This window comes from Manis pentadactyla, chromosome Y (genome assembly GCF_030020395.1).
Source record: "Manis pentadactyla isolate mManPen7 chromosome Y, mManPen7.hap1, whole genome shotgun sequence".
In the NCBI taxonomy this organism is placed as follows: domain Eukaryota; kingdom Metazoa; phylum Chordata; class Mammalia; order Pholidota; family Manidae; genus Manis; species Manis pentadactyla.
Window position 1 is genome coordinate 26,593,360 of NC_080039.1, and position 23,192 is coordinate 26,616,551.

Consider the following 23,192-nt stretch of genomic DNA (forward strand, 5'->3'; position numbering starts at 1 on the left):
AACTGCAAAGCATTCATGATCAATTAGTCCTCAGAGAACTGACTCAGAAGAATCTTCTGGTCTTTAGGTAGATGAAAGGGAGAAGGCAGAAAGGCTAATGAAATACATCTCACGAAGTCAGAGACAAGGCAGGCCTGGAGAGATACAAGTCTAAAAACAAAAACTGAAAGAAATAACAACTGGAAGTACAGGATAATGAGAAAGTAAGTCTGGATCAAAGTTCCAGAAGGAAGTAAACAGACTTAAAAAAATGCAACCTAAAAAGAAACATTCTCAAGGGAAAACAACCAGATATGGTAGTACAAGCACTGCAGTATCTTACAATCAAATAACTTTTCAACTGGTCCCATCAATTCTTGCCATAAATTTGTTGTTTTGCAACCAAAGTACTAGTGGAAGAAAACATACTGGAACAATCAAATGTCTGTTACTCTTTGCTGCCAGGAAAAAGTGAAAAGAAAATCACACTAATTTGAGCAATTTTAAATGCAAATTTTATTCACTGCTAACTGCAAAGAACACCAATTCAGTAGTGTGCAGTAGAACACTTACATAAATCCAGTATTAAACAGAGCATATGGGATAAATCTAAAGCACAGCACCATGTGCCTTTGAAATGGTTATCGCAGAATACAACTCAGTTCAGAAAATTAAGAAAGAATTCAATACTGCTAGTTACCCAGAAGCAAATGCTCTTGGTTTCATAAAAAAGCAGTTGTTGCACTTTTCATGGTTTAATATGGTATTTAATATCTGAACCAAGGATATAGTTCATGTGATTTATTCTTTTTATCAGTTGGTACCATCAGCTAATACAGTTGACAAGCCTGCTGAAAGGAAAACAGTTGAATACAATGAAGTATGCTCAGTATGTGGCTAGCTGCACATCCACCTCAATTTCCTTAACCACAACGCAGAGTAATACTCCTTTATTTTAAAGTACTATTTTAAACCAGAAGATAAAATAATTTTAAAGACAAATATAATAGTAACCACTCTAACCACCTAACTCAAACACTAACATAAAACAATTTTTAAAAACCAGAACAGCAAGAAAAATAGCAGTGTTAATGCTTCATACTGCTGAATCTTACATATTCTGAGGTACATGATGAGAAGCTAATGGAGGTGAAGCGATATAGCCAACTGGCCCAGGTCTCATAGTACCATGAATATGACAAGAACCACCACATGCTGCACCAACTGGATGCCAAGGGAAACCATAAGGATAATAAGGCACAACAGGAAGGCAGGATTCAAAACCAAGCAAAGAAGGCTGCCCAAAGGGATCTGACATCACTGGATACTGGACTGCTCCATGAGGCACAGGTGCAGGGTCAGCATCTGGAAAAGTATCTGAAATAAAGAACATGAACAGTATGCTTTATATACAAAGATACACAAAACACCAACATAAATGGATGATCTTACAGGTAAAAATAAAATTTATCACTAAATATAGGAAAGATCACAACAATTATGGTGGGAGCACTTTAGATATCAGCGTTGGTAATTTAAGAGAGGTTATCAGAAGATTGTATGAAAATTTCCTTAAAAAAGTGTGTGTTTTGTGTATATAATGTGTCAAATATATTCTGCCTAGAGACAACTCTCTCTCTGGGATCATATAAGTACCAAAACAGACTAGATGCTACTTTCTCTAGAGTCCTTCTAGTCAATTAAATTCTTTTAACAGTCAGTTGCAATTAAGTTATTCAATAGCTTTCAGTGTAATGCATATCATCCAAATAACTATTCTGTATTTCTTAAGCAATTAAAAATTCAGATGTCTAAAGTAGTGACTCTGTGGCATCTGCATCTTACTTCACTAATGGACAGTGACTGCAATGGGGTATTGGGGGGACTTGATAAATGCGTGAATGTAGTTATGACATTGTTTTTCACATTAAAACTTCATAAGAGTATGTATTAATGATACCTTAATAAAGAAAACTTGGGTGTCTATACCATCTAGCCTACACTTTAAGGTAAAGGTCTAAAGAGCACCCTAAAAGACCAACAATTTAAGTGTCATGTCTTGAATGTCATAAAGATATTAGCCTAAGTTTAGTTTTACAGCACTTTAGCTACCTTAAGTCAGTTTTAGTGGACACAGACGCTGTTCTGACCCTGCTATAGTGACTATATAAATAGTAACAAAAAGGAGTCGTTCATTACTTGGGATAACATAGATTAGCTCATTCTGTGAAATTAAGACTGCCAAGGTCTCATGGTTTACTACAATTGAAAATTTATAAATGGTACATGGTACAAAAATACATTAAAGGTTGAAACTTTTTAATTTTTATTACCACAGGCCACATCACAACACCAGACTAGGATTAAGATTCCATAAGGCTAAAGTTCCAAAACCATTAGTATGTTTTAAAATAAAAAGGGAAGGAAGAATATTCATATTCCTCACATGACCCCGACACAGTATACTTATGTGTTTAGTATATAGATACAGGGTATCTCTCTCATTTAGTTCTTAGAACAATCCTGGCAAATCAAGTATTTCCCATTTTACAGATAGTTAGGGAGGTTAAGTAACTCAGCCAAGATCGCCACCATCAAGCGAGCAGTGCTGGATGGGAAACAGATTTGGTTAGGTTAGTCTACATCCTTTCTTCCACCTCCTGCTGACTCTTTCCAAGGGCAGTCCAAAGATCCTGTTCTCAATCCTTCATATTGCCTCCTCACGTTATACTGTGAACTCATAGACAGAGCAACCATCTTTATGGTGTGGTACAACAGTCTGAGGATTCCTTTACATACTTAAAAATTTAGGATCTGAAATAGCTTTTGCTTATGTGGGTTATAACTATCAATATTTACTGTATTAGGAAATAAACTAAGAAAGTTAAGAATATTTAATTCATGTAAAAATAAGCCCACTACTGGTAACACAAAATTTTTACAGAAAATGATTTTCCAAAACAAAAATTGAGACAAGTGGCATTGTTTTACACTTGTGCAAATCTCTAATGTATGGCTGAATATAGACAGCTGGATTCTCTTATCTGCTTCTGCATTTAATCGATCATGATAATGTTGTTTTGGTTGGAGTATATGAAGAAAATCTGGCCTCATACAGATTTGTAGTTGGAAGGAAGGGAAGTCTTCAAATAACTAGCCTTTCCAGGTAATTGTAGATAACTTCTGACACTACACCCAAACTAGGTAAGTGGTAGTTTTTTAAAGGTCGGTAGCAATGTGGACTTTTTGTACTCTGTCAGTATTAAAATACAGTTTTATCTTGTACTTTTGAGAGATGTTACAAAATCATGCACAGGTGACATTATACATTGGTAAAAGAGAAAATATTATTTCACTGAGATATGCAGATCTTCCAAATGTTGACACACTTCATTATACAGTGTAAAAAAACGACATTCATTAATAGACCCATCTATCTTATTACGAGAGTTAAGTACTAGGAAGCTGTCAAACTCATAGTGGAAGACAAGTTTTCAAAAACTTTAATTTTTATTCAAAAACTGTAATTGTTACCTTGGACCACAAATACTACCAGTAGTTTTACCTGTAATGACAGGCTCACATTGTTCATTTGAGAAAATGTCTGCCAGATCCCCAAGTCTGAATAACCATAGTCAGTCCATCATTTTTTCAAGTAAAAATAGTGTTATATGAAAAAAGCTAGTTCAGATCAGAACTCAACCTCACAAATCCTTTTAAGGTGGTCATCAATATGCAGAGTGCTTATTACTACTTACCATTTTGTTACACAGAATAGGTACAATTATTCAATGATAAAGATTTAATAGAAGTAAGAGTATCTTTGATGAAACAAAAATTAAAACTGGCATTTTTTTGTATTATGTGTGTGGGAATGAACAAGATACTGATTACTAGCACACAGTTTCATTGCTCCTGCCTTGATTTGGGGCTTAGGCACAAGAAGTTTTACCCACCACTGATTTTTGCACCCTCAGTGCAAATATAACACAGTGAAAGAGACCACTAAAATCTGTGTATGATGATGAATACTTTGGGCCTCATGGATCCCTTAAAAGGGTCTCACAGACCCTAAAGGACACGCATAGCATGCTTTGAGAAACACTGCTCTGGTATATAGACCTAATGAAATACCTGAAGACTATTATTTACAATAAAATCTAATTGTCTTTCTTGCAGGCAATCTTACTATATACTCACCACTTGCTGATGCTTCTGCCTGTGTGCCATCTTGGCTCTCCACCTCACTGTACAACTGAGAACTGGTTTGGTCTGCCAGAGAAGGTGTCTCAGTATAGCCTGGATAATTCTGTACATGAAGCTGCCGCTGCTGGTGCATATATGGCACATAGACCAAGGAGTGCCAGTAGTTGTGGTGATAGCACTTAGATAAGAGAGGGAAAACACACATACTTTACGGTTACCTTTTCTTAAAATAGTATGGTTACTCACTTAAAAAAAAGTTGGGCCATGATTTTTAGGTGGGGTAGCAATGACTTTTTGACCTAAAAGATATGACATTTAATAAATCTATTCTCTATTATAACTTTTAGGATATTTTCCAGCATCCCAATCTCATAGTTGGACCTAGAAATTCTTTTAAGAAAGCATCCTAATTAGAGATACACACAATGACCTGTATACAAAGATGTCTTTCATAGCATTATTTTTAAAAGCAAAAAAAGAATGAACAACCCAACTATTTGACAACAGGAAACGGAATGATGAATTCAAATAGAGGCAATATGAAAATGCTGTAATAGAAAAAAAGTGCTCACATTGTTAACTTAAAAATTTATAAAATTATATAGCAGTGCATATTTTGTAAAAAAGTATATAAGCTGTAAGGAAACACATCAGTGTACAGTGGTTATAATTTGGCTGTTTTAGCATTTCTGAAATTAATGACAATGAATGCTATTACTTTTAATATGAAAAATCATTAAAATATCTATTCTGCATTTATTTGCATTCCCATGATGTAAAATGCAGAATATTTTAAAATGCCATACCTTGTGGAATGAGTTACATTTCCATATGTGACTATAATAAACTAACATAACTGAAGGGGAAAATAGTTTATTTTTCAATTCCTGAAACTGCATTTAAGAAATATAGTCTTGAAGAACCAAACACACACTACTCAATTTAAAAATGTGTGACAGTCAGAGAATATAGTTTTCTGAAATGGTATGTCCAAGGTTTTAGAGAAATCCATGTTTGGGAATATGAACTATTCTGAACATTATCCAGTAGACTGGATCATTCACCAGACCTTAAGATGTATTATTTCTTTTCAGGAAATATGCCATCTTGTTGTATCAGAAGTCAAGTGTATTTCAGGGAGAAAATGATGGCTGAAATGATAAAAGAGGTCTTTCCTGAAATCAGAAACACCTGTCAGTGACATTAACATATCTGTCAGTAAACCCCTTCAACGATTCAGGGTAGTGAAATCAGCGTTTGGCAATTACGTATGTATATGAACACTTTAAAAATAATAGAGCTCTCTAAATGTCTTTGAATTAGTCTGATTACTTTTCCAATGAAATGCAGAAATATTCATAAAAATGTTTTAAGTATGGAAAAATAATCCATTTGTTATTTTGAGACAGAACAACATAATGAAGGATTGGCGTATATTAAATGTGGAGGCCAATATATGCCAAAGCTGGGGTGCTTAGAGCCCCTACTCACCATAATTTAACAACTATTTTTAAGAGAAACTGAAGCACTATGAGGCTAAAGTAGAAAACTGACCTGCATCACCTTCAGAGATACATTATGAAAGACAGGAATTAAACTTTTAGGCCCCTGTCAGTATTCTTGGCTATTAAAGTTCAAGAGTCTGCTTATCAAAACAGCTTCATTTTTAATACAACAGACTTTATCAAAGCAATTTTAACATGACTCTTACCTGCAATCCCAGATTGAAATAGTACTGCAGAACTTTCATATCTAAAATTAAAAATTTGAATTTTAGTGATTACAAGACATAAGCAATTAGAACACTTAGAAGCTTTTCTTTGAGTATTAGGTAGATACCTTATCAACACATTAACATCACCCTCAAGTCTCCCTTAGTAAATGTAAATGACTACTTACCTATCACTATAGAGACCATTTTCTGATCCAAAGTTTAATTTACCAAATACGTATTTTAATTCTATTCTTAGTATTAGGCAGACATTACAGGAATGCCACGTTGGCTAATATTTAGAAAAAATGCAGTAGAGGTATTTTCATGCTTGTCTCAAGGCTAAAATTTTACTTTAATACAAATCTACTACATAAGCAATCATATTGGTCCTCTATTAATGGAGCTCCACACTGTACAAATGAATGCTCTCCCAATGCTAGGATTAGTGATGCCTTTTGAGATAAGTGTATGAAACAATTCATCTTGCTTTTATTTAACATGACCAATTTGCAACCCCTAGAACTCCAAAAAGAGGAGGCAATTAAGAAGGTAACTCAAAAGAAGTTATATCCTAAGGTGATAAAATTTTTCCAGACACAGAACTTAAAATATTTCACAAGTGAACAAAAACTAGATGGTATGGTAGGAGGGGAAACAGTCACAGCATTCCCGTTCTCTCTCTGTATTTATCTTCACTGACTGACCTGGAATACATATACATTCTCATAAATAAGGTAACGTGCTCCACTAACAAATGAACTCTCAGAAAACAGCTTTCTTAAGTTGGAAACTCTAAAAACATACATAACACCACTTTGAAGAATCAGCTTGTATTTTGACTATTTTGTGGGAGTATAGTATAAAGCCTAAGGCTCTAGCTAAAAAAATATGAAAAGATAATAGCAGGAAATTCACAAATGGCATGAGATTCTACTCCTCAGCATATATATATATACAGCCACACAGAACTTGTATACAAATATCCTTAGCAGAAACAAAATAAAAAATGAACAAGCGGGACTACATCAAACTAAAAAGCTTCTGTATGGCAAAGGACACCATCAGCAGAACAAAAAGGCATCCTACAGTGTGGGAGAATATATTTGTAAGTGATTTATCCGACAAGGGGTTAACATCCAAAATATATGAAGAGCTAGCATGCCTCAACACCCAAATAATAAATAACCCGATTAAAAAATGGGCCGAGGATCTGAACAGACACTTCTCCAAAGATGAAATTCAGATGGCCAACAGGCACACGAAAACATGCCCCACATCGCTAATTATCAGGGAAATGCAACTTAAAACCACAATGAGGAATCACCTCACACCAGTTAGGAGAGCCAACATCCAAAAGACAAGAAACAACAAACACTGGTAAGGATGAGGGGAAGGGGAGCCCTCCTACACTGCTGGTGGGAATATAAACTAATCCAACCATTGTGGAAAGCAGTATGGATGTTCCTCAAAACACTAAAAATAGAAATACCACTGAACCCAGTAATTCCACCTCAGGAATTTACCCGAAGAAAACAACATCCCTGATTCAAAAAGACATATGCATCCCTATGTGTATCACAGCACTATTTACAATAGCCAAGATATGGAAACAACCTAAGTGTCCATCAGTAGAAGAATGGATAAAGAAGATGTGGCATATACACAATGGAATATTTTTCAGCCATAAGAAGAAAAGGAATCCTACCATTTGCAACAACATGGATGGAGCTGGAGAGTATTATGCTCAGTGAAATAAGCCAAGCAGAGAAAGACAAGTATCAAATGATTTCCCTTATTTGTGGAATCTAACAACAAAGCAAAACTGAAGGAACAAAACAGCAGCAGACTCACAGACTCTGATAAAGGACTAGGGGTTACCAAAAGGGAGGGGTTGTGGAGAGTGGGTGGAGAGGGAGAAGGGAATTAAGGGGCACTATAATTCACAGTCACAGTATAGGTAGGTCATGGGGAAGGCAATACAGCATGGAAAAGACAAGCAATGACTCTATAGCATCTTACTACACTGATAGACAGTGACTGCAATGGTGGGGGGTGGTGTGGACTTGATAATACAGGTGAATGTTGAAACCACATGTTGTTCATGTGGAACCTTCATAAGATGGTGTATCTATGATTCTTCAAAAAAATATCATGAGCAGTATTATTCACAATAGCAAAAAAGTGGAAACCCAAATGTCAATAAACCAACAGAGAAAAATGCAGCATATCCATACAATGGATCATTCAGCCACAGAAAAGAATGAAGAATAGATACATGCTACAATCATGGATGACTTTTGAAAACACTGTACTAAGTCAAAAAAGCCAACTTCAAGAGACCCCATATTGTATGATTCTACTTATATGAGATGTCCAAAACAGGCAAATCTATGGAGACAGGAAGTAGAATAGTGGCTGCCAGGGACGAGAATGAGGAGTGACTAATAATGCGGATAGGGTTTCTTTTTGGGGTGATAAAATAATTCCGGAATTAGTGATAGTTGCACATATTTGTGAATGTGTTAAAGACCACTGAGTTGTAAACTTTAACTGGGAAACTTATATGGTATGTGAATTATAGCTCAAGCTGTTAAAAACAAGTGGCACAGTAAGGACCATAAAAATTCAAAAAAATCATTTTGAAATGCAATGGGGGATTATCATGAAAATGATTGAGTGGATGGAGAGAATTTCAGTGGAATCACCATCTCAGAAGCAGAAAACCAGGTGAATAGAGTTCTTGTAAAGTAGGTGCTAAGGTTCAAGTTTGGGGAAAAAAAAGTAGGAGGAGATAAGGTTCAACTATTTTACACAAAACAAAACAAACACCTACCTATGAGCCATCAATTCCACTCCTAGGTATTTACCCAAAGGAAATGAAAACATGCTCACAAAGACTTTTATGAGAATGTTCATGGAAGGTTTATTCATAAGAACCCCAAACTGGAAATAGCCCGGATGTCCATTAATAGAATGGACAACCTGTGGAATATCCATACAATTAAATTATATTGGTAAGCAATGGACAACCATTGGTACATATGCAGCAACATGGAAAAACCTCAAAAGCATAATGCTGAGTTTAAGAAGCCTTCCACAAAGGGCACATACTGTATGATTATATTTACATGAAGTTCTAAAGCAGGTAAAACTGGCAGAAAAAAGAGAACAGTGATTGCCTCTTAAAGGAAGTGGAGCTAGGGGTGGGGAATGACTAGAAAGGGGCACAAGGGAACTTTGTGGGATAATGGTAGTATTTTCTATCTTGACCAGGATTTAGGTTACAGAGGTGCAAGTATCTATTTGTCAAAACTCAGCAAGTGTACATTTAAGATTTGTGCATTTCATTATATGTAAACTTTACATCAGAAGAAAAAATAAATATCAAACTCTAGTTAAAGATATGTATGCTGAACTTTTTATGCAATAGAACGTTGAAGTCTACAATTTACTTTGAAATGTACCAAAAATAAGATGGATTGAAGGGAAAGATAGATACATGAAATACAGTTAAATGTTAATGATAAAATCCAGGTTGTGGATATATCAATATTTATTTTAAAATTCAACTTTCATGTATGTTTGAACATTTTCATAAAATGCTGGAATATGTATAATTAGCATTATGTGCCAACTGAGTAGATCCTGGGCAGGGGTACGTAAGTGAAGGGAAGGAGTAAGGGTTTAGATACTGGGTAAATTAGGTAGAAATGACACATTATTAACAAAACAGGAAACCAAGAAGAGTCCATGTTTTACATAGCCTGGAGAGAAGAAAAAGGGGGATAACAATGAATTTCATTATAGACAGACTGAGTTTGAAAGTAAGAAAGCCAAATGTAGCAAGTGGCTAGACACAAGTACCTGAAAATTCAGAGGCCAGGGCTAGACAGATTTAGGAACCATCTATATAAAGGTGATAATGAAGCTTTAAGGTAAAGAAAAAGGAAAGAATGGAGGTGAAGATGATCTTGGTAACTACCATAGGGGCTAGGAAGAAAAAAAACAGAACAGAGAACCAGCTAAAAAATCAAGGTAACGTTAAAGTAAAGAAAGTATAAAGAAGCTACAATTTTCAACTACAAATCTCTTTTGAAAAACACTGCCAAACAGAGGTGTAAAACAAAGAATTTCCTATGGGAAACTGCTCTTTACTTTGATGGAGGAAACAACACATGGCTGAAATCCACGACAAATCAGACCCCCAATTCCTCCAAAAAAAAAACATTCTCCAAATCTTTGAAATTAAGTTGGAATTACATTTAGGTATGTAATCCTAAATACCAAAGATTACAACAGCTTCATACACTTACGGTAGGAATTTAAGAAATGAAGAAAAATTTGTTATCGACTCCTGCTTTTCAAGAAAAACAGTTGAGAAAGCAAAGATATCCAGTTGAGAATGTTCTTCAGGGAGAAACATCTCAGACCTAAATAACCCTCACCCAAGTCTCAAAATCTACTTACCTTGAGGCAGATCATTGCCACTTGGATCACAGGAATAAGGTGGAGGTGGAGGTGGAAGAGGTGGAGGTGGTAAATTTGAAGCCTCTCCGTCCTCAAGAGGATAAAGAGAATAGGAAGGATAGGAAGGATAAGAAGGATGAGGAGGAAAAGGAGGAGGAAGAGGAGAAACAGGTGGTGTTGGTAGATAGGCAGCAGGAATAGGAGCAGAGAGGTATGGACAGGATGGTGAGGTGATCACTAAAAAAGAAACAAAAAGTAGCAATGCACAACCTTAATACCTTACAAGCAATAGCTCATTGTCTACTCCTCCTCCACCCCCAATATGTCGAACAACTCTAATTCTTATGTTTTGACTTAAAATAAAAAACTTGGAAGCTAAGTTGCCCATATTCTCTTACACAAGCCAGTTAAAAACTAGGATTTATTACAGGTTAGTTTTAGTTATGTAAATTACTTGAAATTAAGAGGAAAAAAATCTGAAACAGAAGAACTTTGACTACCAAAGACTTTAAACATCAGCTAACAGGTACATAAATATAATACCATTAAAGCACAATTTTTACTTAGCTTAATACAAAATTAAGGATGTTTTCAGACATCTGCCACTCTTAGATCATTAAGAAGCTAGTAAGAGAGACTAAATTGCACAGATTACAGATGAAGTAATCCTTGAAGGTTTCTACTTGTAGCATTGGAGTAACATAAGGAACTCTAAATCATGATATTTCCATTTCTAAGCATGTACAGAATCTAAAACAGGCTAGCTGAAATACCTTATCCCTTTAAAATTTCTGTACCTGTTACTACGTTTTAAAAACAACATTCATATAGGAGTCAGTTTTTGACAATTAAAATACAAATATGTTCAAATATGAATACATTTCTCTATGATGATAAAGGAAACAATGCAGTTCCAACCTAGTAAAAATATCCCTATATATACATAGTATGCCAGAAAATGTGTTACATATTTGACAAAAGGGGAGTGATAGAACCTTTCAAGTTTAACTGAATCATTTTAACAGACTTAGAAAGTCAAGTACTAAATTTTATCATTGTTACCTGCACTTTAATTTTAATCCTGAGTATAGAAAATTTAGTCTTGTTCTTCAATAAAGGTTTAAATTCAGTTTTAGAACACTTAATTCAACTAACAGTCCACACAAGCTGAATTTGTTATCCTAGTAATTTAATGAGGAATAAGGCCAAGTATTAGAAGGAACCCACACTGTTTTCATTCACTGACATAAATATTAATAACACACTTATCTATACTCTTTATTCAGTTACAGGCTAATAGTAATAGGAAATTTGTGTCTTAGGGTAATATAAAACTTGATAAACAGCTCTTTAGGGGTGATGAAATTTCTTTTTTGGTCGTGGTGTTATACAACTCTATGCATTGTGAAAACTTAAACAACTGGGCACCAAAAGACAAATTTTATTGTATCTAAGTTAAACTTTAAAAACTTGCTCAACTGTTTTGGAGTTTTGTCTTGCATATAGAAATATCCACTTGTACAGTTTTGGAAAAGGAATCTAATTTTTAGAACATCTCCAAATGCTTTGAAGACCTCATGGATTTGTTTACTCTTATTCCTCTTAAACTAGCACTCAAATCACACCTTTTTAAAAAAGCAAATGGAGTAAATTCACTCAGTTGAAGACAGAATGTGGTGATGACCACTAAATAAAAACCAAGTATTAGACACAGACGTAGCTAAGTAAGTTCTCATGGGCCTGAGAGGATCAAGGGCAGAAGAGATATGGAGGTTAACTTTATCTGAAATCACCGTACTTCTAAGTACATAATGTAATAAACCCCCTAAGAAAAAGCTTTCATAATTTCTAGCTACTCTCTAGAGATACATGAGCATTCTCATGCACAGTTTTAATAGGGCTCTATAGGCTTAAAGGGTATATAATTCAAGAGGTAACTCCAGGACAATGGAACTTTTCTAAAGTATTAGTGGAAACCAATGTAATGTCCTAAAAATGCTTATTCTCCCTTGTCTTTGTAGGTGCAGTGTGCTTCAGGACATTTCAGGGGAGAATATGAATATTCATAGTAAGATTCGGCTTCTTACAGATCAGGCCTGGACCTAGGTGTAGTGAGGTGCAAAACTGAAGGGGCCACCAAGTTAACACTCAAAATAACCCATGGCAAGTAAAATATAAAAATTCTAAATTAAGACAGGATCCAAGCCTGCACCTGCATGACCCCCAAGAATGAATGTCTCATTCAACTCACCCTAAGCCTGGCACACAGATTTTATATTTAAAGTTTCAATACTTTATCATGGATATTTTCTGCATTAACCTTTATTTTTTTAAATAGTGCATTAAAGTACTACTTGTTGATTGTGGGTTTTTGGCACTTCTTTAAATCTTGCATCGAAGGCAAATGAGTCACTAGTCACAGCTCTGACAAGCACCTTCGAAGTTACCAAAACTCAGTTGACAGCATTTAATGCTTATGAGGAGACTCATGTTAAATGCAATCATAGCATCTAGTAAGTAAGAAGTGGCTTAAAGCAGGATGAAATGGGGTGCCAGAGAAACACGTGAATAACACAATGCGAAATATGATTTGTTTCATCTAGAGGACTGACGGGAATGATAAAGAATAACTAAAAAGCAGCCATGAACTAGTAGACTTACAGCTGAGGTTCCTAAGTGACTCAAAAAACAAAAAGTAAAATAAATGAAGGCAGTATACATTTTTAGAAATATCTACATAGAACACAATTTGGCATTTAAAAAGTAAGCGTTTGATGACTGTAAGTGAGGCATTATTATGTTTAATTCAGCTGTTACTTCATTTTTTTATAAGCTCATGCATCTGCTAGAAACAGAGCGGTTTTTCCTTACAATTAGCACAAAGTAGTAAAACAGGGTCTACATTAACATTTGCAGTGAAAATTTTCTATGGTAATTAACATATACTGCATGGTTTTGTTCTAGGCACTGTGCTAAACAGTTAATTTTTAAGTTCTACATCAAAGAAAACACTTCAAATGAATTATTTTAAAGTGGACACTATGAAGGTCAAGTAAAACTTTGCCAGCCATTCAAGAAAAATTCCATGTGCTCCATTCCAATCATAACCCTCACTTTCCCACCATAATTAACTGTTATCCTTTCATAATATCCTTTCCTTATGGTCTTAAGGGTTTTGTTACCCAAATATGTATCCCTAGATAGTTTTTTTAAGTTTATGTCTTGAATCTCTTTTAAGTCTGTTGGTCCTTTCTCCACCTCTGTCATTTCCTTTCAGTTTTTTTTTTTAAGAATCTGGGCCCTTGGACCTGTTAAATTTCCCAGTCTGGATTTTGCTGATCACATACGCTTGGTGCATTTCAACATGTTCTTCCACATTTCCTGCAATTGGGCAGTTGGATCCAGGAGGCTGGATCAGACTAGGATTAAATCCCTTGGCGCTTCTGTAAGTAACATGTGACTGCCTCTGCAATCTCAGCAGCTATTTCTGCTTAATAACCATCCATTCAGTAAGGACTGCAAAATGATTATGTTCTGCCCCTTTTATTCACTGATCATATATATATATATATATATGCATGTATATTAGTATTCTATGTATCTATACATATAACACACACACACACACACACACACACACACACACTTGCCCTCAACTACTATTTGGTTACACATTGGTTCAGTTCATATAAGGCAAGCAAGATAAATGCTTCTTTCACTTAATTTTGCAGTGTTCAAGAAAATGAACTGGTTTCCTATCATCCTCTTAAGGTAACGAATTTAAAGACATTAAGTACCTTAAAATTTAACACATTTTATGTGTTCTAACCTACTGTAATTATCATTGCTGAGGCTTAAATTATCAAATTTTTTGCCAGTGGGAACCTGTTCAAGACAGCTCCTAAGTTCTTTTGACATTAATCTAGTAACTCTTCCTAGCTATCTGCCATGACAAAATGATCCAGGCTCATCTTGAACATGTCCTGCAGCCATTTCTCCACAAAGCCCCCACCTTTTTTTTAAGTGAGAAATAGTATTTCAAGACTACAAATTGAGTGCTAAGGTTATTCATCATTTCTAGGCCTTTTCTGTGGACAAAGCTAAGAAAAATACACATATATTTAAAGATAAAATACCTTAAGTTTATATCGATACTTTCAAATTTAGGACCACAGAAGCTTTTACTCAGCCTCTTTATCACATCTGTATTACCTTTCTTCCATATTGAGACTCCTGGTTTGCTAGGACATGAGGGGATAAAATTAGAATATCCCATACTCACTCTTGTTTTAGCCAAGATTCGTTTCAAAACAATCTGAGTGAACTTGATATGATTCATGAAAGCATTAAAAAATGCTTACCACATGGTCTCTCAACTCTCCCATTTTTAAAAATAGCTATGCTGTATCTACAATGTCTAAGTATAAGGCTGTTGCTATTACACAGTAAATTCTCAACCTCTAACCTGTTTGCATTAATTCTTCCAGTAATTATGTATTTAATACCATCAGATCTTATGCTGATGTTTCTAATTGTTTTAGTAGTCTTAAAGTCAAAGCTCATTCTCTAGTACACTGATGTCCATTCAATACAACTTTCTGTGATGGGAGAAATAACACTTCTGGGCTGTCCAATATAGTTGCCTCTATCTCTATGTGACTTTGAGCAGTTGACATGTGGCTGCTCACTAAGCAACTGAAAGCTTATTCAACTATAATTAACTGAAATTTAAATTGTCACATGTGGCTAGTGATTACCCTGCTTGATGGCATGGCTTTAGTAGATTCTTCAGGAAGGGCTCATGCAACTAAGATCCTCTCAATTCTTACATCTGCCTTTAGGCTTGATAATCAGTTTAATTAGATATAAAATCTTTGGTTTACATTCTTATTTATTATCTCAAATGTTACTCCATTTTCTTCTGGCAGAAGCTATCAAGTTTGATGAATAGCATTTCATTTTTTTATGTCCCATAGGCTCTTTCATTTAGATTACAAAAGGACTTTTTCTTTAATGTCCAGACATTTTACTAGAATGTTCTGCTGTTGCTTGCTCTGGGTCAATATTCTCAGGTAAGCAGAGTGCTATTTCAGTACACAGTTTTAAAGCTTTTTCAATTTCATAAAAGTTTTCTGAATTAGAGGTGTTACCATTTGTTCTTTCTCCTTACTTTGGTTTTCTTCCTCAGGGAGGACTTCTACAGTGTTTAGTCTCCTCTGTCTATCTTTAATACATCACTTTTCATTTTTTAAATCTTCCTTTTCTTCATTTTAGATTTCCCTTCTTTCTTACATCTTTCTCTGAAAGCATTATCTGTTGTATATTTTTGGTCATGTTTGTTATAGTTTTGCCTTCATTACTGAAATTACTTTCTTACATTTCTAATGCTTTCCTGAGGTCTGTCACATATGAGTTTTTCTAACTCATTTGCTATTTTTATACCATTTTATTAATGTCTTTAGCTCATTCTGAAATAGTTAATTAAGTAGGCATATTTCTGACATACCTCATGCCTTTAGGGATATTATTCTTTTTTTCCCCTCAAAATATCTTTGTACAGAATATTTTATTTTGCACTTTTCTTCCATTCATTTTTAAGTGAAATTATTTTTCATGAACTTTAGAATGAGTACAGGAAAGCTTTTCTAACTTCATAGGACTTTATTTTCTTGTGCAGTATTAAAAACCATGAATGCTTTCTAGGATGCCTTGACTCTGTTCTCAACTTTAATCAGGACCTGCTCTTTTGACTATACTGATCAATTTTGATTGCACTCACAGCAGTTTCTCCTTGGAATGTCAGTTTTGAGTGTTCTTAGGGGCTAAATTGTTCCAAGCCCTTCAATTCCTTTACCATGTACCCAAAGCACTCACCCAATATTGGAGAGGTCAAATCCCTTCCCAGTCTTAGCTGCTCCTTCCAAATTGGCTGACTCACTTTCCCATGAATTATTAGCTCTTTTGTAGTTCTTCTGTTCTCAGGTCCATCAGACAACAGCCCCAATGCTTCTGTTTTCTTGCACCCACACAGACCTGATAGCATGCAAGTCTTGTGACTGGTGGTTTGTCCCGACCTCTTTAAATCTGGGGGGTTCAGGATGATGCCTTGGTCACCTAGTTTTGTTGTAAATATTGTCCATGGTTTGGTTTTGCTATTTCCATTTTTATCTGGGGACTCAGATTGTAAACCTATGCTGTTGACATCACCTTTCCAGAATTCTGAGAACTTTAAATTAATTGACTCACTGGAATTCTACATTTGTAAGTTGTTACTATCAGATCAGAAAGGTTCAAAAACTTACCCAAAATTACACAGCTACTAAGTTGTTAAACCAAGATTCAAGCCTGGATTTCTTAAATTCTGGAACCCATAATTCTTTACTACAACATTCAGGGGAAAATGATTCATTATATGGCAAGAATTTTATAGCAAACTTTTTACAAATTATCTGTGAAGGGCAAAACATCTCTAATTCCTGTACAATAAAACTTGACTCAAAGTTTAAGAAACTTGTGAAGTCCTCTAAAGTCTCAGTGGAGTAGCAGAATTGCTACAAAATCATATCAAAGCCAAATCTGCAAGAAAAAAACTGAAACTCTGGCTCTTAAATATCACGGATTTCTCAACTATAGAACATACTTTATTAACTAGCTTAAATTTAATACTGGTTATTAAAGTAACCCTATCTAATCACTAGAATTGTTGTATGTGCATGTTCGTGAATAGCAAAAGAGGTTTCCAAAGTAGCAACCACTGATAACCTACCTGGCCTGCCTTGTGTAGGTGGAGATACAAATAGAGGCTGCATAACATTCTCTGAGGGAACTGAAGTGGTATTACCAACTTGATTAGCTGCTGCACAGTTTGATAAGACTGAAGCTGGAACATTACTGGCACAGGAAGCTGCAACTGCTGCAGAATTTACCAGCACCTGTAAGTGTGGAAGAAAGTTTAAAACTCTAAGTTCAATTTTTCAAACAATATTGGTCTCTTACCTGATCCTAAATTTCATGAATTAGTATTCTGACTACTAAAACATCGAGAAGTCAATCTTTATGTAAACCCTGTATGGGAAGGAAGTTTTGGGAAGTTTTAGAAAATGACATAGACTTGACAGGTAATTTGTATTAGCTTACTCATCATACAAGAGATCCAGAGTAGAATATGAGTAGTCTAATGCCAGCACACAGAACCGTGTCTTGATCACAATAGATGCTCAATTTGTTGAATGAATTTACTACTCATTGTGCCAGGCACCACAAAGTACAATAATACTTAATATAGAAATATAAGCAGCTTCTTGAAAGTATGATGAAGGGCAAAGTGAACAAGAGGAAAAAAATCATTCTCCTCTGTTCAGACCATTGCAACTGCTTGATAACACAATGAAGATTACCTTCTGGGGGTAGTTGTATGAGGTAACTGTGTCCTGAGGAGACATAGAACATGGTCCTCTGTCCTGAAGAGACTTTAATGAATACAGAAATATAGTTAAATGAAGGGAAATCAAGAAACCAAATAACTCAACACATTAATAAAAAAATCTGCTGTGTTTCAACATCTCCTAAAATTAAGCGAATATGGTATAGCCTCAAAGTATTCAAATTTGGAAGTGACTACTAATGTAATATTCCAGAAGGTATCAATCTGCTGCCTGACTGAGGTGACTGCTCTATTTCTGATCTACAGAGATCCTGATCATATGCAACTCTAGTCCCAATGTAGATACTAAAATAAAATGGAGGACTGTAATGTAAACACTTTCTTTGTGGCCTTCCTTGCCTCAGAAGCTTCAACATCAGTAGGACCAGCAGCAGTTTTGCTAAAAGAAAGCATGCCATTCGAAGATGTAACTTAAGACAAAGGTAGGTGTCTGGTTGTTCAGCCACATCCTATCCAAGAAGGATGTAGTATAGTGCAAACACTGCTCCCCTCTGGTTCAAGACCTTGTCTTTGTCAAAGTAAAATGATTTTAAAATGCTCAGAGTTATGCATGGCAAATTGTCATGACAGAAAGAAAAACTAGCAGTGGAAATTGGTAATAATGATAACGCAGAGGGTATCAAGGGAAGTAATCACAGGAAACAAGAGGAATCACACTGTGACAAAGGTGAGCCTAACTTATATGGACGTAAGATTGCATGTTTCTAAAGTCTGTTCAACTACAGCCAGAGCACCTGCCAAAAAGCAATCTTTGGCCCTGGCTCTGAAGATCCAGTATCAATGTTAAACTCTAGGAAAATATTTAGTTGAGAACTGGGCAAGGAAATAAGATGTAAGAATAAATGTTCACAGTTTTTCAGAAGTCCTGTGCCCAGAAATCTCTAAGTTCTGCATTGGTCCTCTCCCCTCAGAATGCTGTGAAAAAACTACATAGGAACTTGCTATGGATTTGGTGACTAGAGGGTAGAAGTGGAGCATATTATGAAGAGATTGAAAGCTACTGGTGATGTATGATAAAGTAAATTCAGAACAAAAGAGAACATGTGGCAAGTGAAAATAAGTGAACAGAAAGAAATGTCTACTCTTATTATCCCTGATATTAAGATTTTTTACTTGTTTTCTTCATTTTTTTGTGCAAGTCGCTGTTTTAAGTGAAAGGCTATTTTAAGAGACATGTGATATGAGACTACTAATGATGGACGGGGAAAAACCTATTTCTCTAGATGCGGCAAAGAAAGGAAAGGGGGGAAAGAATTACACATCATAGTTTTCACCTTCCTAAGATGGCCTAAACAGTAAAATCAAAAATCTTGTACCTGAAGCTATCAAAGTTAAAATCAATCAAAGTTAGAGAACGGAAGGTAGTTATTCAAGTTCTTCACAAATATTCCAGTTCTCCTGGGTACATGGTAGGTTGCTCTTCTGGCCTCATCTAAAGTGAGGTATGGCCATGTGACTTGCTTGGCCAATGAAATACAAGCAGAAATACTAAGAACCAGTGTTCAATTTCCTATCTTTAGCCCTGCCTAGGTGACTGTGAAAGCCCAAGTCCAACAGTCTGCGTCCCTGAGTGACTATGATGAACAAAGGCCTGCAACTAACCTGCACTGGACATACAATATCAGCAAGAAAACTGTCCTGTGTGATGCTGCTGACATTTTCAGAGGTTGATACTACAGCTAACCTGCCTAAACAGTAGTTGGTAACTAGAAGTAGGGTGCTCCTGTAACAAAAACCTAACTTGAGAAGATTATGAACTTGAAGCCATTGGGGGAAGAGATTTAGAAAACAATGTAAGTTTCATATTGTGATTACTAGTAGACGAGTTTAATAAGGTATCCTAAGACAGACATGTATATAAAAGTAGTTTGCAGGCAAAAATGAAGGGAATAGAGTCCTTGAATACAGAAACTTGTAGGGTGGAAGCAACTGCTTCAACACACAACTATACAGATAAAATTGATAAATGCTCTGAACAACAAAGAACAGTTAAAACTTGGCTTCAAAGCAAGAATCCAAACTAAGGATATAGCACCTAATGAATCTTGAACTTTACCAAAATGGCTCATGAAAAAGCATCCAAAGATGGATCTTCCATCAATTCCTGATAAGCTCAAGGTATCTGCAGTTAGGTAAGAGAGAGACATAGGAATAAGAAAGCAAAGAATTATAGCAAATCTAAGTAGCATATCTATTTAAAAAAATAAGAACTGGCAGTATGGCTATTGGCACTTGAAACTAACAGGAACCAAAGCAGCAGCATAGTAAATCAGTCGAAGAAACTATAACAACTAAAACCGTGCAACTGAGATAAAATGTCCCTTGGGCCCCAATTTCCTATAAGTAAAAAGTAGGTTAAGTACCCAAGAGTTCTGGAAAACAGTGAACGAGGGAGCCCCTCTGGGGAGCAGTCCCCAGGCCTCAGCTGAGGGTCCTCACAATGTCTGTCTATCATAACACACTTGTTACAAGCAGGTAATGTTTCTCCCATTTTCCCCAAGTGGGAATTTTTACTGCAGTTTTTCAGTCCCCACTCCCCTGTCATAACCTGGGTGTGTAGGAGGTAAATTATTTTGTCTCTTTAATTTTAGGCTTCCAGATCAAGAGGAGCCACATCTGGACACAATACAGAAAGCACTACACATTTCCCAGAAACCTTGGACTGAGTTTAATTACACTGAACATGATTTTGGGGTTGACACCCTTGAGGTGAAATCAAGCATTCTGCCTATAGGAGGGAGTTTGAGCTGAACTGTTTTAGTCCTTAAGTGCTTTTAAAATATTTCCAGCTTTTTGACTTCCAGGCACAGAGAAGTTAGATTCTTCGGTAGGATATACTCTGGCTGATGAAAAAGAAGTGCAAAGAAAGTGACTCATAGCATCTCCAGGTGGAAGCTGTAAGAGGCAGTGCACCATTCACTACCTTTTGGTTCCTGCCTTGGAAATCATGGTTGGAGCTTCCATCAGCCTGAGTCCCTGAGCAGAGCCCTCCTGTAGACCTCCACTGGACATGCAGCATGACCAAGAGGCAAACTTTTGTTATATTAAGTGAGATTATGGACCATTCCTACTAATACAAAAAGCGTGATAAAATCCTCTAAAATATCATGACTGATGTTTTAATTTCCTCTTGTATTGATGTGTATTAGGAATATCTCTAAACAGATTAATTTCAGAAAAGGGGTGTGATCTTGAATGAGTTACTTAATTTCTGGATCTCAGTGTCTTCATCCATAGGATGGGAATGATACCCTAAATACCTTATAGGATTGTTACGATTAAAATATATTTATATGTATAGCTGTTAGAACAGTGCCCTAGTACACAGTAGGAGCTATAAGTGCTGGCCATTATTGTTAAATACCTACCAAGTTTGCTGTAGATTCAGTTGTGCTATGAACATCTGAAGTTTTGTAGACCAGTTCTAGAGAATACAGCCAAAGTAAAGTAAAAAGTGAGCATTATTTTAGAGTCTGAAATTTTATAAAATAATGATTAATGTCAGATTACATCTAGATCTCACTGACCTGAAGGATACATATATTTTTGTATTTATAAGACAGAAGAAGGATGTTCGTGTAGGGCTTTTTAGCTCAGCAGAGCCAAATGGCCAAATAAAACTTGCTTTTTCTCAAGTTTTATTGATATGCGTTCAAAGCCAAAATGTATACATCCTTGAAACAAGTGATTGGAGATATTACAGCCAGAAATTGGCTGTAAACAATACAAATCTCTCCTCTGAAAATTCCCTTAGTTCTTAGAGGTCAGGCAGAGGTTAAAAAAAGAAAAACAGCTATGTCCGATTTTTCCAGTGATTAAATTCATTGCTCTAGAGTTAGGACTGTCTATATTTGAATCCTGATGAACTGTATTACTTTAGGCAGGTTATTTAGTTTGTATCTCAATTTCTTCACCGTAAGACATGGATAACAGAACCTAGCTCATCAATAGGTGGGGATGGGGGAAAAGGACACGGTGCTTGACGTAAGAGTAAATGGTGTACAAAGTAATCTGAGTATAATCCATAGTTTGCAAAGGTTAAACATTACAGATATGTCATGCCTCATCTGTTTTTTCCACCTGTTTCAGGTAAATAATACATTTAAAATTGGTTTGTTCTCAAAGGATGGCTTAGTGGACTCAGGTACTTTGCTTTACGATTGCTATGCCATTGAAATGCAGAGAAAGTCAATCTTCAACTGGACAGTTTTCCACCAAGCAAAACCCTACAGGTCAAAACTGGATTTGATTCTTAAACACATCACTTATCAAACACACATGCATGCAACCACTCCAAACATCAGGATTTAAGGTGAGAAACAAAGACTGTGATTATGCCACTACAACTGAGCAGTACATCTGAAGTAACCCACCAGGCTAAAGGGTGAAGACAAAAGGACCATGCTGAGTAAAAGAGCAGGGAGTACACATCCTTAAGCACATGCACCTACAAAGTCTTCACAGATTGATCCTGTGCTACATGTTTTCTTATTAAATTTCTAGAAATATCTGTTTCCTTCTACATAAGTAACAGAAAGAGGAGCATCACAAGAAAATAAGCAACCTGACTGTTAAGTCATTCAGACTACTTTGCACCTCTTTAATCACCCAATTCCTCCAGAAATGCTTCAGTTGGCATGCCACCTTACAATAAAATGGTAAAAATGAGCACACTTGTGGTGAGAGGCACTGTAACAACTGTTAAGGGCATATATGTATACATTTTAGAGCCAGACAAACCTAAATTCAAAATTATCTCTGCCAGTCACAAAGAATCACATATTACATGATTCCATTTACACAAAATGTCCAGAATACACAAATCCATTCAGACAGACATCGGACTTGTGGTTTCCTAGGGCTGGGTGGAGGCAGATGGGCGGAAAATGGGGAGTAGCTGCTAATGAGTACAGGGTTTCATTTTGGGATGATTAAAATGTTCTAAAATTGATTGTGCTGATGATAGGTATGCAACACTGACTATACTAAACACCACTGAATGGTATGCTTTAAATAGGTGAATTGTGTGGTATGCAGATATCTAAATGGAGCAATTATTAAAAATATAAATCTGTCACTTACCAAGGGTATGACTTTGGCCATGTCACTTACCCTTTCTATCTCAGTTTCCTTATATACAAAATAAGGACACCACATCCATCAGAGGGATAAAGTATTTTACTAAATTATCAAATATAATTATTTAGTACAGTGGATGGTCAATAGGATTCAGTGAATAGTAATGTTCATAAACAAAGCAGATTACTTCGGATGAAAGAGTTATCTAATAGAAGTCTCGTAAAATAATAGCTAGTCATGTGAAAAGCCTAAAGTAGTTTTACAATTTGTGAGAACATGAATAGTGTTTTACTAATAAGGAGT

General features: G+C 35.7%; 1 pseudogene; it reads right to left on the reverse strand.

Moving 5' to 3' along the window:
• Window positions 1-1,090: 1,090 nt before the first annotated feature.
• The window catches only part of LOC130682209 (putative bifunctional UDP-N-acetylglucosamine transferase and deubiquitinase ALG13), a 40,332-nt pseudogene continuing 18,230 nt past the window's right edge, over window positions 1,091-23,192 (reverse strand).